Raw genomic sequence first — 17,161 nt, forward strand, 5'->3', positions numbered from 1 at the left:
GATGGGATAGAAATTCTATATATTGTTACACAGAATTATTTCAAAATATGGAGCTAAGATAAAAGCAGAGTCCAGGGAGGGCTAATCTGTGCCTGGCAGCCCACACTTTAATCACATGCCGATTACTTTGTTAGTCATCTCTTCATCAGTGCTCTCAACCCACTCCTGCAGTAAACTTTAATTAACCAAAGAAACACTGGAGTTACTCACTGAGAACAGAGAAGCAGGAAAATGGAGGAGCTGAATGCCTCTCATCATAGATGAGAGTGAATCAGTTTGGAGGTAGAGGAAAAAGTCAACTCTTTAAACCAAAGCAGCAGCAATACCTGTCTGTGAGCGAACATTTTGAAACAATCCAAAAGGAAGATTTTTGTACCACTGCACATTCATGTTTCTATCCCTGGCTTATGTTTGGGGCTGGCAGCTGGTCTTTTACAATAACTTAAATTGATAAAAAAGCAAATAGAACACCACATGAGTCACCTGCGTGGAGAGTTCACTAAAATCACTGCTCGTCATCTGCTGTGCATTATCCTTACTCTGATGGGACAATTGTTAGCTAAAAGCCAAAACCAAGCAAGTCACATAATATCAATGTTTGTACTTCGGGCTGAGCCTTCAGTTCTTTCTAATTTTAGCGAGCTAGCACCACCCCTACATGTCATGCCGATTACCACAACAGCAACAGCATCTGTCATGCTACCAGCAAGTAACATCTGAGGTGTTATGGTTTTGTTATGCTCTTAGGGATAATAATTAACCATTGGTGGGAAGGAAACCACTACAGTAAAGGATGATCCCACTGTACAACTAGTTGAACAAGTTGTCAGGACTTGCCAAAGAGGATCCGTGGCAGAGGTAAGGTTTTATCCTCCCGGATCACCATCCTTGCACCAGCACTAGCACTCTTCCCCACCACATCAAGCCAGGCAGCATGAGATCTGGAAGATTAAAGGAAAATAAGGTCCTGGCTCTTCAGCTGGGCTCATTTCCATATTGGGTCTGGAGTGCAAAGAACCAACTAGATTATTTTAGCTGTAAGGTAAGTATCGGAGAAACAAAACAGTCTGGCAGGTCCCAGACTCTACTGGGTTTTACAATAGCAGCCAGTACTCTGAGTCACATGGAGGAGCTGTGCTTGGGACGAAAGCTGCCCATTAGCCTTGTATGCTCATAAGAGATTCTGCATAGCATCCTGCACCCAGCATGCACCTGGCACATTTGCATAATTTGCAGTATTAGAGTAGAAAGAGGATTACGAAAACAATGACTGAGGCAATATTCAGCTCCAAAGGGATGTGCTGCTACTACCCGGCCATAACAGGCAGCTGACAGAACTAGCTTTAGACAAATTTGTCACTTCCTTGGCCTCATTGTTCCTATCCTCCATCTTACTCCCTTACTGCTTCTCCTAGCTTCTTTCCTCCCACTTCTCACCACGATCTACGTTTTGCCCATTCATAGCACCCTACCACAGCAGCACTCTCTCCCCTTCTGGCACTCACGATGTGATGTCTCTCTTTGTGCCAGCATCTCTGCTTCAGCCATAACAGACCAAGATCGACTACACCAGGACCCTGCTTCTGACAGTGACTACCGGTGGATACCCAGGACAGACAGTAAGAGTAGGCCTCTTTCCCCTTCACTTGTGGAGCCTCCCCGCTTCTTCTGCCCCTCACCTTGCTGTCAGTCAGCACTTGCTCTCACGCCTGATCATGTGAAGATACAAAAGAGCCTAATAACTAGGTTTGGGAGGAACAAGAGCAAAGCTTTACAAGAGCTCGCCATCTGGACAGCGCTCGGTATAGAGCTGTCACTCAGTGCCACATTCACACGCCAAGTTGGATCTGTCATTGGAGAGATGCCTGTATGCACCGGCTATAGTCAGAGCTGAAAGAGGGCAAATCTCAAACAATTAATCTCCATTTTTACACTCTTTTATCTCAGGCAGTGCTGTAGAAGCAGTCTCCCTGATCTGGCACTTCCAAGATGCTATTGCCGCATTTCAAGCAGCAAAAGAAGCACCAAAGGTAACCAAGGACTTGCTCCTCCTAAGCACAGTGAGAGAGGCAGGAGACTTTTTTACCATCAAGGCTCCTGTCCCCCTTAAACAATTTCAATTTTGCTGCAGCAAACTGCTGTCTCCCTCCCCTAATCAAAACCCCACAGCGATAAGCGCACTTAGCCACCTCTGTATTTCACGGTCTAGAAAAAGAGAGAATGGCTGTTGTGTTGGCACAGGAAGGATATGCAGGCAGCCGCGCACAAACCTGCTGACCTGGCACAACATTCAGCTGTAATGCAGAACTATTTTCCCATGCAGCTCATTGTTAGCGTTTAATTGCGAACCCTGTAGAAAAGGCAAAGGGATTTGGAGGGAGGTTATGGGAAGCAGGGCATGATCTGGAATGCTGTTTTGCAATCCAGAGAGCAGTTGGGGAAAGACAGCAGAGGCTGCCTGGATAAATGGGGAGGGCTGAGAGAAACAAGCACTGTGCAACAGCCTGTCTCCAAGCACAAGTAAGACTGGATTGCCACAGAAATCGAGTTTTGTAGCTGCTCTCGTGCCCACTATAAAAGGTACATAAATCACACCAGTAACAGAAGAGTAATAAATCTTGTAAGTATTACATGATTGGATTCGGGGGGGGAGCAAAGGGAAATTCAGCACAGTGTTTGCAGGAGAAGATTGAAGTTCCTGACTACAAAAGGGGTGGCTCTGGAGCTGAAGGAGCCCATGTTTTCATGAGCGCCCACTTAAATTTCTAACATGTAGAAGTGCAAGTCACGTGATTCCATGCAAGCATATAAATGAAATGTGAATCAAATTCAAAGCTGAATTTCAGGAAATTCACATACCAATGTAAAACAAGCAGAGTGTAAAGAACTGCTAATTTGTTGTCAATTATGTCAAGTTTAGACCCTCTTTTTGATGTAAGGTATATAGGTATATAGATATAGGTATGACTCACAGTTTGATTTATACCAAGAGGTCCCATCGCCTCTAGATTGCACAGAGGAGTTTTGACAGACTTCATCATACCTTCTGTCATTGTGTGTTACAACTCTTAAGTCCAAATCACTGAAAAGTGCTGTATCTAGAACGCCTGTAGCTACAGAAATGCAGGAATACCTGCATTCCTTACATGTTCCCTTTCATACGCTTGTATGCTTTGATAAGAGTTCTAAAGTAATAACACAACCATCAGAGAGAGAGATCAGAGCCAAAAGTTTCAAAAACCCCAGCTCCTGCCTGTGCAAGAAGGTCTTCTCAGCACTAAGTTCTTCTGCTGGTTCCCCTTTGTACTTGTCTGAAGCCCCACTCATTTCTGAAACTCTAATCTTCTGCTTAGCTAACATGAGACTTCTTAATAAGGACTGAGTTTTCTTCCTAAATCTAAGATAGCTTAAATCACTGTATGATCCACAGATGGCAGAAATCTGCATCTAGACATTTGTACCTGCCAGCTGGTAGAGAAGCTACTCTACCACTATGTACAGTTAAAACCCAAAAGTCTTACCTAAGCTTCACAGTCCCTTTGTTATAAATAAAAGTCATGCTTCACTATGCCATCTTGCCCCCTTCCTTCTGGCTCAGTGGAACCCTTGAGTCCCTTCTGATATCAAATTCTTACCAGGACCTGTGACTTATCATATCACCCAGCTGGAACTCTTCTTAGGATATTAAAAAACAAAAATATATGCTTCTCTATAGCACTCTCTTGATTACCTAATTGATTTTTAGAAATTAACAATAATAATGCTGAAACACCCAGCAGCCTAATTATCAGCCGCTTTTCATTTATACTCCCATTAAATCCACAGCTGCTTTGCAAAGTGACAGGCTGCTGTATGAAGACTGCCTTGCATGCTCTCGCTCAAGCCCCTTCCATTTATTCCACAGAGAATGACGACACAAATAACTCAAAGGCCTGCTTGGTATTTGGCAGATGCCTTTCGCATATGACAGACTATTCAAAAAGCAAACAGCAAGAACGACATGACGTTCTAAAGGAAAAAACAGGGCACTTTCTTCCTCTCATGCTAATAAAAGTTAATGTTCAAGTATCCGCTAGTCGCTTCACTATCCAATGGAATTTTACTAGAGCCAAATCTGTTAGCTTACCTGCCTTGTAACGAACCATAGCTGCAAAGTGGGAAGCTGTGAATACAGCAACTGCTGTTGAGGGGCGGGGGGAAAGAACCAACAAGCAAGGTGTCTGCATGACTGGCAGACTCTAGACAGGATCCTGAGGTGTCAAAGTACCGTCTTCCAAAACCCACCCAGCTGGGCTCCTTGGCAGGAACAGCTCAAAAAGAAGAATGAACCCGCAATTGCATTTTGTTGGCTTTGAAACATGCTAAATTGACTGAATATGTGTCAACTTTATGCAGTGAGATGTTTCAACAACTTTAAAATGTATTTGCAGGTGTGTTTTTAATTTGCCAGGACATTCTCACGCCAAGCACGTGGTTACTTAACTGACAACACAAATCTACACCAAGAACAAGCCTGCATCGTCTCAGCGGAGAACTTGAGTAGTTTTGCTAGACAGAACTAGGCTGATTTCAGGCTGGACTTTATAAGGAAACACAGCGAGGTCTGTGTACCCATGCATTACACAGGAACAGCCCTGGTGTAACTCAGTCTGCCAGTGCTTTGGCCCCTGAACTACTGTTGCCCATAAGGTGGTCCATCAAAACTGACGCAGCTTTTACACACACATGCCTGTCCACTAAGTTACAGGCTGGGATTTGCCTGCCTGCTTCAGGTTTAGCAAAAGGCTCCAACTGTAGAGTTTTACCTACCACGTGTTCCAACTGGAATCACCCAGATGACCTAAGGATAAATATTCTAAATAATGAACAGACACCCTGAGGTGTTTCATTTTCCAGGATCAACTAATAACACTCCATCCAATAACTTAATTCAGTGTCTCCAATGAAAGTGAAAAGCACAACTGAGGCATCTTCAAGTAATTACTTTTTCAGAGCAACCAGTTTTATCACTGTATAAAATGATGTTATTTCTATCCACTCACACTACCCATAACTAAAGAACGAGGAAAAATACAGAACACGTGGAATACTGTTTTTAAAGCAGCCATCAAAGGCCAAACACAACCTGCAGACTCAGCTGATGCTTGTCTATTCCTGACTTAAAACAGCGAGAACATGGGATATTTGGGCCATATTTGGTTTAAAAGTTCTCTTAAACAGACTCCTCAAAGCCAGTCACAGGATAGAGAACAAAACACATAGGCTAAAACATTGGACATGCTCAATTTCTGAAGACACTGATTCTATTTAAAGAAGAAAAGTTTGTCATGAAAGAATGAGTATGAAGAAAAGGTGCTGGACTCAAGCAGGATACAAAGTAATATACAAAACCAGTTTGGCATTATCAGTGGACATGAGAGGCGACAATCCCAGATTTTAGTGGTGAAGAGTTGTGAAGAAGCATCCTCATTCAGATCCGACCCCCTGCACTGGCAGCAATACTCCCTGTATGTTCATCTGGACTGGTGGTTGCTACATTTTGTGCACAAAAATCTTGGGACAGGTGCAGTTTATATACTACAAAACAACCCCAATGTACAAGATGCAGCCTTAAATACTAATTAGCAGTAAATGCCACAACCTGAGCTGAAAGGAGGGAGAAAGAAAATTTACACTTGTTATTTTAGGGGTTGACTCAGCCAAAAAGCCAACAAAAACACATTGAAACTGTAATTTTTTAAAATTTTTTTTTTACTAACGCATTTTTGTCTTGTTAATGTTATTTTCAAAGACCAATTAAAAATCTGAAGTAATAAAGTATAGAAAATCATAATAAACATAACAGCCTGGCAGAATTTTGCAATAGGATTTGCATGCCTTCGTTCATGTTTTAGAATAAATCAGATGTCAAGTTTGGATTGAGCCTAGAATTTTGTGGGGGTTTTTTATTATGGGGTAACCAAACTATTAATAATATACTTATTTTAAGTTCTGTTACCAAGTCCATCAAAAAGCCTGCATGTCTTACAGTCTCTTCAAACTACCCTCAGCCAACGTACACGGCCTACTGATGAGATAAACCTGATGAATTACAACTAGTTTCATCATCATGCAGCTCATAAACCACAAAGCAGACCGAAAGCACGTTTTTACAAAGTAATTTGGAGTCAATCAGTTTTTAGAGTTTCAAGATTTTGAACTTGGGTAACAGCAAGAAACAGGAGGCAAACACATGCGAATTTAAGGCAAAGGGCGTGTTTACTATAAATGATGGTCCCTCTCTTGCATGGCTATAAACATTCGGGTGGCTTATTTTTGAAGGGGTGAGGAACAGGCAACGAAATTAGATTGAATGATTCCGTTTGCTACAGAAAACAAGATGTTTTTATTTATTGATTTATAACCGAGTGCTCTGGGACCTTTTCTGATAAACGTTTCACTAGCTGAGTCACAGCATGCGCAGGATTAGTCACGGCTGTAGAAGTGTCCTAAGGTTTCATTTACATCTGCAGATTTACCTGATGTATATTAATTTCTTCTGGAAGTTGAAACTCTCTGAAGTTGCATGCTTCAGAAGCTCCTGGCTCCGTCACCTCCTCCACGTCACCACAGGCTCCACCTGCATGGTTTGAAGATGAGGGTCAGACCACGATAGCACGCAAGAAGGAAGGCGATGTCTGCCGGCCGTCTTAGGGAAGAGGAACGGAGGGCTCACAGCTTGTACATCAACATATGTTATGTGGGCCACAACAGAGCACAGCATGCGTCACGCAGACTCAACGCTATTTTAAGCAGCAATGGGTAAACGAAATGACTTAGACGGGCGACCAAGCACCCGCCTTTCATTATATGCTCCAGCAGAGAAGTCTGAGCGTCCAGCAGTACTTCTGTGCGTGTGAGCTTCTACCCTGTGGTATTCCCACTCTGTAGATGGGAGCAAGGGCAAGAGATAAGTAACTTTGCCCAGCGTCAAACTGCAAATCCCTGGCAGAAGAAAACCCCTATGAATACCTCAGGCCTCCAGGGTTTAAGTCACCCTCTTCACGTAACCCCCAAAAATCCTCTGCCTGGAAGATCTGATCTAGCAAAGTCCAGCTCTTCCATGAGAGGTGTCAATAACTGCCTACATCAGATCACCAAACAAACACCTTATCTCAGTCACCTTTCCTCACAAGCTTGAGCAAAGTCTGAACATGGGTGCCTGCACAAGCTAGCCGCGTGCCCTCTGGTTTGAGAGGCTTGCACGAAGCAAAGCAAAGATCAAACCTGACCACGCGAGCAACAGTAAGAAACCAGAAATGTAGGATTCCTCAATGGCTTAAATGCGTAGCCAGCCTTTGAACCTTAAGGTTTCCCTGTGAAACCTTAAAGCACCCAGCTTTTCCGAACAGCTTTGACACATACCTTAAACATGGCACTACTGAGATACAGAGTGCCCTTCCACTGGTGCCCACGCTACCCACGTGAAGGATGCTGCTTTCTCAACAGGCAGTTCACTTCCTACCCAAGGGACATCTCAGAGACTTGTCCCCAACCAAGTGAACAACAGACACACTTGAAGTTACCTCAACCGGAAGGCTATCTTAATGGAAAAACATTTGAAAAGAGAAAACGGTAGAGTAAAAAATTATTTAAACTGCACTTTAAAAGCATGTTATTATAGGAGCAACCCCTAAATAAACCTACAACCTCTGTTAAATACATTTTTACACAAAAGCAAATTATGGTGAAGCAGACAGTGAAGTCTAAATGATGGCACTTAGCTGCTCTACGCTGGCTTGCATTGTTTACAGCTTCGAAGACAAATACAGAGGCCAATTTGCCGAATGAAAACAAACAACTCCACAAGACTACTCTGTTTCTTGTGAGGTGAATATACATTTTATTCAGTTTAGCATGTCCATGTGGTATGCGCTATACATTGACTCAATTTTGCATTTCTTCCTGCAGCAGAACCCAAATTGTTAACTCTCATCTGTAGGTTAAACCACCCTAATTTCCTTCCTTCTATTATTCTATATTCTCCTTCCTCTCTTCCTGTTTCTGTGTTAAGGATACTGACATCTGCTTATGACAAAATTTTCCTCCCCACTTTGAACAGTTTCTCCAATCAACAAATTGCTGTAGAAGGTTCTTAATAGGTCTTATTAGACACACGGAGTCCTTTAATACCATGTAATTGCAAACATACTACCTGAAAGCTTGACTAGCTCCAGAAGAGAAGTGAATCAATATCTACTGAACCCTCTGTACTAAAATCACTTATATTATTAATACAAGCGATGATAGGACTAGTCCACAGAGAATTATGCGGTGATTTAAAGTTTCAAAAACAATAGTGTTTCCCTGCTCAGATCTATACAGATGCTCCAAAGAAATCTAGAAAGATTATTTCCCCAAGGGAGTTCACAAAAAAAAAAATAATAAAATAAAGGATTAACATAGCCAATCTAATATTTCAACCACTCTGCAGCACAGTTCCTGACAACAGCTCCCTCAAGGTTAGCCTTAAAATTATACCACAGACTAATTTGGCCTTGTTTTACATTAGTCTGAAACCATGTCTATATTTTATTGAACTCTGATTCTCTCACTGGTTTTACATATTATCCAGATTAAATTTTTAAGATGGTTTCATGGTTTGAAACACATCCTCATCTACTGGTAGGGAGTCTTTAGTGCAGCGGGAAATGGAATTAGGAAAGATCTACTGACCTAATTGAAGACGCCACTAAAAGCATTTGTTAACTGCAAATATCCTGCCCTTCCGATTTCAGCAGTGATCCTGGGAGGAGAGTGTGGAGCAAACTACTCTGCATGCACACAGCAACTCTACTGTAGAAAAGTCTGCGATATACAATGGGCCTGCCTATGTACATCAAAGCTACCTTTAGACAGTATTGCCTTTAGACCCACTAATGTTATCAAAATGATTTTCAGATGTGCAATAGTTTGGTAAGATGATTGTGCTATGTTGTGCCTGCTCTCTAGCTCCAAAGGAAACACCACCTCTGGAAGAAAAACGTAATTCAAAACCACAAACCCCACTATCTTCTCCACTGCTGCAATGTGTATTTGAATCCCCAAAGTGACTAAAAAAAGGAGAAATGTACTATGAAAACTCATCTAGAGATATGCAAATGGTATTTCCTACGCTCTCTATTCTGATTTACCAGGCAGTTACCGTCTGCATTCTATTACAATAAAAGGGAAGTGGAGAGCCCGAATGAATGCCCTAAATCTAGACATATTAACACCATAACTGTTAGTGAAATAAGCCTGCTTGGAAATATCTCCAAAAGAAGGCAGAAGATAAAAAGCCTGTGTTTGAGTTTTGCTACCATGTTTTATCCCTGTGGCTTAAGATATCAGTGTCATGACTCACTCCGGAGATTGAATTGCTCCCTGGGTGACACGACCTCCTCATACCAGCTTTGTAGCTCATGCTTAGTACAAATTGGTCATCCACGAACACCGAATGAAGAAACTTCCTTATTAGTCATAGCTGGATCTATAAAACTAATACCAGAAAATGGTGTTTAAACAAGCCCACTGCCGCTTCAGGTATGTGGCCTTCCAACATTTCAAAGCTAAATAGTTTCATCAGGTGTGGGAGGGAGGATAGAAAAAGGAAAAAAACTTAGACACATAAGACGCTTATTTTTTGGCTCTAGATAAAAATCTATGGATCAGCACTGCTTGCAGCAGTTTGGATCCATATTTAGCTTTTCAAGTTCATTTGCTTGACTGGCAAATCCCAAGGAGATTCTGAGACTGATGCTTAAAAAAAAGCAAACATAAAACACGACCAAGTCTTCAAACTCAGAAGGCTCAGCTCCCAGCTGCACTTTAGCTGATTAGCTGTCCACCCTTATGCTGTAAAACTCCATGCCTTCCCATATTCAGTCAAAAAAATACATATAAGATGGAAAAGTTCACTACATTACTGACCTGGCACGAAACTAAAAACTCAGAGAAAAGTAGGCTGCATCTCAATAATTAGTGTGAGTATAGGCTCGGTTGCCTAACGCAAAAGATACTGCAATAGTATCAATAATACCTATTATAATGGTCACTGACAATAAACATTATCTTGTTCCCACTGACATTGGTTGTTTTTTGTTTTAATCTCTCTCTGTTGGTAACACTACAGGGTCGAATGCCACTGAACAGCGTATTTTACGCTCTCACCAAATTATGTGAATAGGCTTGACCAAAATGAGGACAAACACCCCCATAATTTCAGGGGACCTAATCAGAATCCATCACCTATCCCTGAGTCTGTTCCAAGCTAAGTTCTAAATGCTCCTGCAGCTCCAAAGCTTTGGAAAGACTTTGGATCTACTAACTATACTGAAGAACCGAAACCTTCTCACAAAGGAAGCATAGCGTGGGGAATACAAAATCCTCATGGAAAAAATTCCAGCATACGAAAACAGCATAATATATCAACTATACCTCTTCTCCTTCGTAAGTAAAGGATGCAGGTAGCATTGAACTTAACAAGAGTAAGATGAAATTGCTAAAAACCTTGAAAGAAAAATTAAAAAATCCAACCAACCAAAAACCTCCCACAGATTTTTAGCCAATGCACAATGAGTAAAAATTATCCCAGACCTCAAACATGGTGTTGATACCTCTGTGTGAACAAGAATTATGTAGCTAGGCTTCCAAATCTCCTATATCTTGGTACACTCTTGGTGACCTGTCATCTTGGTTTCTGCCAAGATGGATATCACAATATTTTTTATATGAAATATAGCATTTAAGGAGGTATCAACCAGTAGCTCCACCTTTTTTTCTTTAGATGATGTATAAATAGAAATGTTGGCAAAGAGAGTTCTAAGTGCCCACTCTTCTTTTATTAGTAGCCTCCGCAAAGCGCCATTTGCTGGCCAAGGATCCAAACTGACTTCATTTGGAGACAGCTGCAATGGCAAGCAAGACAATTACTGTAAGAGACATTTCAGTTTCATTTTCAGAGGAAACATCTGTAGAAGGACTTTCAGTTTCTCTAAGCAATGGATCAGCTGTAGGACGCGAGACAACACTCTGATTACCAGGAACAGGATGCTAAACCACATGAAAGCAGTCTCGCTGCTCAAGCAATGACTAACATGATGTAGAAGGGAACATTTAACAAGTTCGTTCACGCAACAGGATGGGTGGTTGCCATCTCTCACTGCTATGTGCGTACTCCAGAAATTCTCTCACTTCAGGAAAATGTGTCTCAAAGTCTGTCAGTAAAATGAAGGATGGGAAAGTTTGGAACAGCGACGTGCATATTTTGCACTTTATGCAAATTATACATGTTGTTTATATTGGTAAAGAAAGCACATTGATGCATGTGACTTCTGCAGTCACTATAGCATAGTTAATGTTTTTAAAGGTTCATGTACAGTGTAGTTAGCAAAAATAACCCTATCATAGTTCAGCATTAAAAATGTTAACTGTGGGCAACTTCTAGGTTCACAGGATGGAAGTAGAACATGGCATGACAAAGTCAGACTTCAATAGTCCTTGATACTGCTCTGATGCCAGACATTCACAATCTGGTTCTATGTCAGTGGAACTCACTATTTGCTATGGACTCCTCAAATTCTACTTTAAAGAGAGAATTCTTCACTTTCTTACTGGCTTTCATTTTATATTCATCAGTACTATGTTGCAGCACTTTTAAAGTATTCATTTTTACCACATAAGGTAGCTTTATTATCCCTTGTTCTATGGGAGGGCAAAGAAACAGAGATACGTGTGTCTGAGTAACTAATAAAAGTTCTGATCTTTTTAACTTCAGGAGAGGCAGCAAAACAATCAGAACCCTCTTTATAAATAAACACCGCTGTCTCAAATTGCTTCTTGCTATTTTTGACCACCCCCAAAAAACTACTCGTATGGCCCAAGTAACACTGATCAGGAGTGGTAGCTGTCCCAAGCCAAGATGCTATGATTTTTCAAAACCTAGGAATGTATGACAGTTCCTAAAAGGAATCTAACCATGCCCCAGTGGCAGCAAAATTACCTCCAGCTGAATCACAGCTTCTTTAGTCAGTTTTCAATGACAAGTCCCATGGGGCAATTAGCTCTAAGTTTACATTCTAGGCTTTCTTTTTTTTTCCATACACAGGCCTACCTCACTCATATTGTGTAGATATTCCTACACAGGAGAGTAAATCCAGATCTTTATAGTGGTATCCAGTAGCCCTCTTGCAAAGCTCTCTTCCTCCTCTTTCAGCTCACTTTTCTATAAAATTCAGCAGAGATACAGGACCTACAAACAGCAGCCTATTTTCAACTACACATCCTTGATTATGGTAAATCCTGTGCTCTGAACAGAGTGCTTAGAGCAGGAGCATGCAGCTCCTGTGTGGGTGGACCACCAAAGACTGACTGCCAGCTCTGAGCTGCAGCTGGGGGACACAGCCCAGTGGCTCCAAATCTTTGGGGGTGGCTGTTAACCGGCTGGCCAGTGCCTGGCAGGCGGCTGGCAGAAACCCCGTACCGGGGAGAAGGCACGCAGTCATCACTGCTGCCAGCTGCACCTAATATCCCTTTCCCTCCCCTTTCATGTACTCATTACAAGTTTCCCTCTCCCCACGCCTACGATACCCTTCCTTCTGTCTGCCCTCACTACCGCAGGACTCAGGTCTCCTCTCCCCCATAGCAACTCCACAATCCATCACAGCAGTCCTCCTTGTTCCTTACTTCCCAGGTCCCTTCCCACACACAAACACAAAATACCCCCACGCTGTTCCCATATTAACCTCGAGTTCCTGCTTCCCAAACCTCCCACGCTGCTGGCTCGCTGCGTTAAGCTCCTCTCCTAATCCTCCCAGGCTCCTCTGCCCACTGCAGCGACCCTTGCTCCCTACTTTCCAAACTCCCCTCATCTTCTCAACTTTCCTGCCATTCAAACCCTTTCTGGACGTAGGGGGTCTCAGCAACAGACAGCCTGGCACCCCGAGAAGAAGAACCAGCATCTCCAGCTGCCGCCTTCTCAAGTCTCCAGGCCTCCAGCACTGACACGCTCCCTGACGCAGATGGCAGAATGCCTCAAAGAAGTCGCACCTTGACTTGGCATATTGCTCCCAACCGAAGACTCACGTTAAGCTGAAAATACCAGCTGACAAACTGCATATTGTGTAGGCCCTGATGAAGACCCATCAAACGGACCTGCTGCTTATGCCAGTAAATGATCACACTGGCGGGTTGTCATTTCCCACGTAAGCCTATACTTGTCAGCTCTCATAAGCTGTCAGTCGCAGGGGACTGGAAATCCAAGAGCCTCAGACCCTTCTGAAGCAGATGATGTCCTAATGGACGCAACCTATCGGTCCATTCTTCCCTGTTCTGATGTTTTCTCCTTATCTCCATGCTGCCCCACCCTGGCTTTTATTCCTCATCCAGTTCTGATTCACTTTTCCTCCTCAGTTGTAGTCACCAAGCCTTCTTCACTGATGGGGCATAATTACTGCAATCCTTCAGAGCCCACAACGTGATTGAGCTCTCAGGGTCTTTGCTTAGCACCGCAATCCGTGTTGGCTTCCAGGGTTGTAGAGAGTGAAACTAAGTTTGGAAACATGCACACGCTCACCTAACCGATGTCACTTCCACACAAACTTCTGTGTAAACAGGTATTCCAAAAACTTACATTTAGGCCAAATATCAGGAGAGTAGAACAGCAAAAAGTGAAGCCTTAAAACAAGCAGAACTTCCCTACAAAGTTTCAAGCTTGTGCTTTAAAACAAGGAGGCACTTGAACCTCCCAATGGAATAGCTGTATATTTTAATCATGTGCCTGGCCAATCAGCATTTCTTTCTATAACTTGATTTTATAAGTGTGATACTGCCAAAGCTTTCCAAAGTCCAGCCAGAGCCAAACAGCCAGTGCAGAAAAAAAAAATTCAGCCTACAGAAACAAATTTTGCAGGAGCAGCAACAAAAAAATGCCTTGTAATGAGAAATATCGCATAATTGCATCTATGGACGAAGTCGACAGCTCTGCCCATGATGATAAATGGCAAAAGAAAAAAAAGCCAATTTTGCTTAGAGGCACAGGTCAACTGAAAGAAAAAAAACCCCAAACCTTCAGGAAAACAACCCCCAAAATTGAAGTATTAATACAGTATTTTCTTGATGGTTTGATCCAAATGAATATGCCAATGACTTTCAAGCCTGACATATTGTCCTACTAACAGGGCAATGCCTGCCAGGCCAGCAGCCTACTAGAAAAGCCTAAAAAAATCCAGTGTCTCCATTTTGGCCTAGATTTGGACTGTAATTTCTGTCATGAGGACCGAGTGTTTTGTTTGTAGAAGTCAGTTTTTTGCTGGTGACTAGGTCCCTGTGCTGAGCACAACAATCCATCCCTACAGACAAAGTTGAAAAACAAGGACATTACACAATTTGGATATAATTGTCTTTACGGCATTAGTTGCTGCTGCATGCACCAACCTCTGACCCTCAGCTGCTGCAGGATTTAACATTAAGGAATGCAGAGTATCACTGATTTAAACGTACTTATTTAAATCATGCCCATTTCAAGAGACTGGATAGTCCCCAGCTATCTTCAAAAATAACTTCAGGTGTATGTTACCATTAGCTCTAACTGTAAAAACAATGCAGCAGACTGTAAAAAAAGAGACATAATTGTGGCCCTGTAACAGAGTAAGCTTCCTGCGCTGCTAGTTAACCACTGGTGATGCAGCACCACTACCACCTCCTGGAGGAGCCAAGCACAGCTGCAGGATGTGCCAGTGTCTCTTCCCACAGGAAATTCGTTTGCCTTGAAGACTCGAGGCCCCTTCATGAGCCCCAAGGCATGCCCAGCTGTACTGGTTACTAGAAACCTCACCTTCCCAACAAAATGTGGCATTCGCTGCAGAGCATCACCGCTCCCGCTACGCTAACTGCGGCCCCACAGCACCGGCACAGTGAGAAAATCTCGAGTTACACCAATCTTCCCCAGTTGCTCCCCAAGTACAGTCATGTCTGTCAGACAGCTTCCCGCTAGGAATCACAGCTGAAAGCCTCAATGCTAACCGCAACAGAGTTTGGCTTAGATAAAAGCCGATCAAGTTGCCCTTTCTTGCTCTTACTTAAGTTAGGGAAACAAATTCTACAGCATTTGTGATGAAGAATTGTCTTAAATTTACATGCCTTCATTTGGCAATAAACAAAACTAAAATTCTGTGCATCTTACATGACAAAATGTGATAGACAAAATCCAGTAACATGGTATCAATTACTTTGTAGTAATAATATTACTGCAGGATAACTTTATACTCTGTAAAGAATACAGCTCAGTTCTACGAATACACTGTAATACCGCACTACAACATATAAACCGCCCATAAATTGTAAGGATTTATGAAGAGATACAGTTCTGGTAGCTACTCTGCTGCCCATGGGTGAGAGGAAAGTGCTGGTTGCAGTCAGAATCGTTCAGATTCAGCACAAACATACCCGAACCTGCTTTGATCTCCTAACACAAAAAGAACAAAGTCTTGACAACTGGATGTACGTTGTTTTAAATAGTGCTAATGTGCTATTATGCAGATTTCCCTCCAAGCGCCAACCATTTCATGAGCTGTAAAACATATTGTTTAAAAATTGTAATCTGTAAGACAGGAGGAAGAAGTCCTGCTTATACCATGTTTTTCCTCAATAGAGTATAAAAGAGCTGCTTCTGTCGAACAGAGAAAAAAAATCTCTATTTTTGGGTGAAGACAAATCTAGTTTTAAGGAGGCAATTAATGAGAATTTTCACTTTGTAAGAGTTAAGGATCAGTGGTTTCAAGATCTAGCTTGTCTTCCTATACGTAGCAGCACATGCTTCAACGACAGCATGTGTTGAAATAGCTTCTAAAAAGGCGCTATCCTGATCTGAAGAAACCAAGAGAAAAAAAAAAACCCCTCTTAAAGATGACTGTACCTTTAGCTTTCAGTCAACTGGGTGTTGCAATGTTTTAATGTTTTGAGTACTTCATGCCATTTTCCTTTCAAATTAGTCACATGTTGTAATCAAATCACCTCCTGGTCCTCCTTTATGAGCTGAAGAGATGGGGTGTTTTGGCCTTTCACTGAGAGAAGGGTGTTTTCTCCAGCCATCGAATAAAGTTGGTGGCTCTTTTTAGAAGCCTGAAGACCCCATAAAACTCCAGACTCTAGAGCCATGTGCCATTTCAGTATTAACTCTCACCAAAACTTTTATAAAGTAAAATATCTCCTTATGCTTGCTCCCGCTGATGCAACCATAGCAATGTTCTCCTTTTTGCTGTTGTTTCCTTTGGAAATACCTGGATGCTATGTGCCTCCTCAGTCCCTCTCTGTCACTTCAGTCCTGCAGATACAGCCTAGGTTTCTTGTTCTGAGAGGTGAAGTTGAAATTGATGGTACGAATGTGCATTTTAACTCACAGGTATGCTCACAAAGTCACTAGGATTGCTCTGTATCAACGAATTTGTCCCTCTTTTCAACAGTCGCTGATCTGTCCACAAAGTCTTACCAGAAAATGTTTTCTGTCTCTATTTCTAGTTTATTAATAAAAATAGTAAAAAGATGCTACTGTTATCTTGTTACACTTGGTCTCATCAATCAGCCTGTGAACAGCGCCCAATAATTTCTGCACTTTAATTACCAAATCACACGCCAATATACAGAACTGTGTTTGATCCTCGGTCAGGATATCCTCTGAGGACACAACCCGAGCGTTGCAGAAGGCATTAGATGTATTTCCCCCTTAGTATGTAAACAAACCCGAAGAGGCCGGGTGAAGTCATCTTCCTGCTGGACCCCACACGCTGATGACCACGAGGCGCAGGATGTTTGCAGGCGACGCTGATCCTCCTGGTAATGCTCAGAAACCTGTCAGGCGCCTGCTTAATTCGTCTGGCTCACAGGCTCAAGGCCAACTTAATTAACGGATTTCCACCAGGAAGTTTGGTTTTTTGTTTTTTTTTTTGATTCCTGTGACGGGCTTGAAGAAGCCACTGAGCTTTTCCTCCCCCTTCCTTCTCCTGTTGTAAGACCAAATGCCGAGACTTAACTCTCTTCTAAATTGTTTGCTAGCAGGGTTTGCGCGGTTCTGGTTACCGCTTCAGCCGCCGGGGAGCGCCGCGGCTGACAGCCTCCAGGAGGAAGGCGTGAGGGGGGGCACCCC

This window comes from Egretta garzetta, unplaced genomic scaffold (genome assembly GCF_000687185.1).
Source record: "Egretta garzetta isolate BGI_Z169 unplaced genomic scaffold, ASM68718v1 scaffold8, whole genome shotgun sequence".
NCBI lineage: Eukaryota > Metazoa > Chordata > Aves > Pelecaniformes > Ardeidae > Egretta > Egretta garzetta.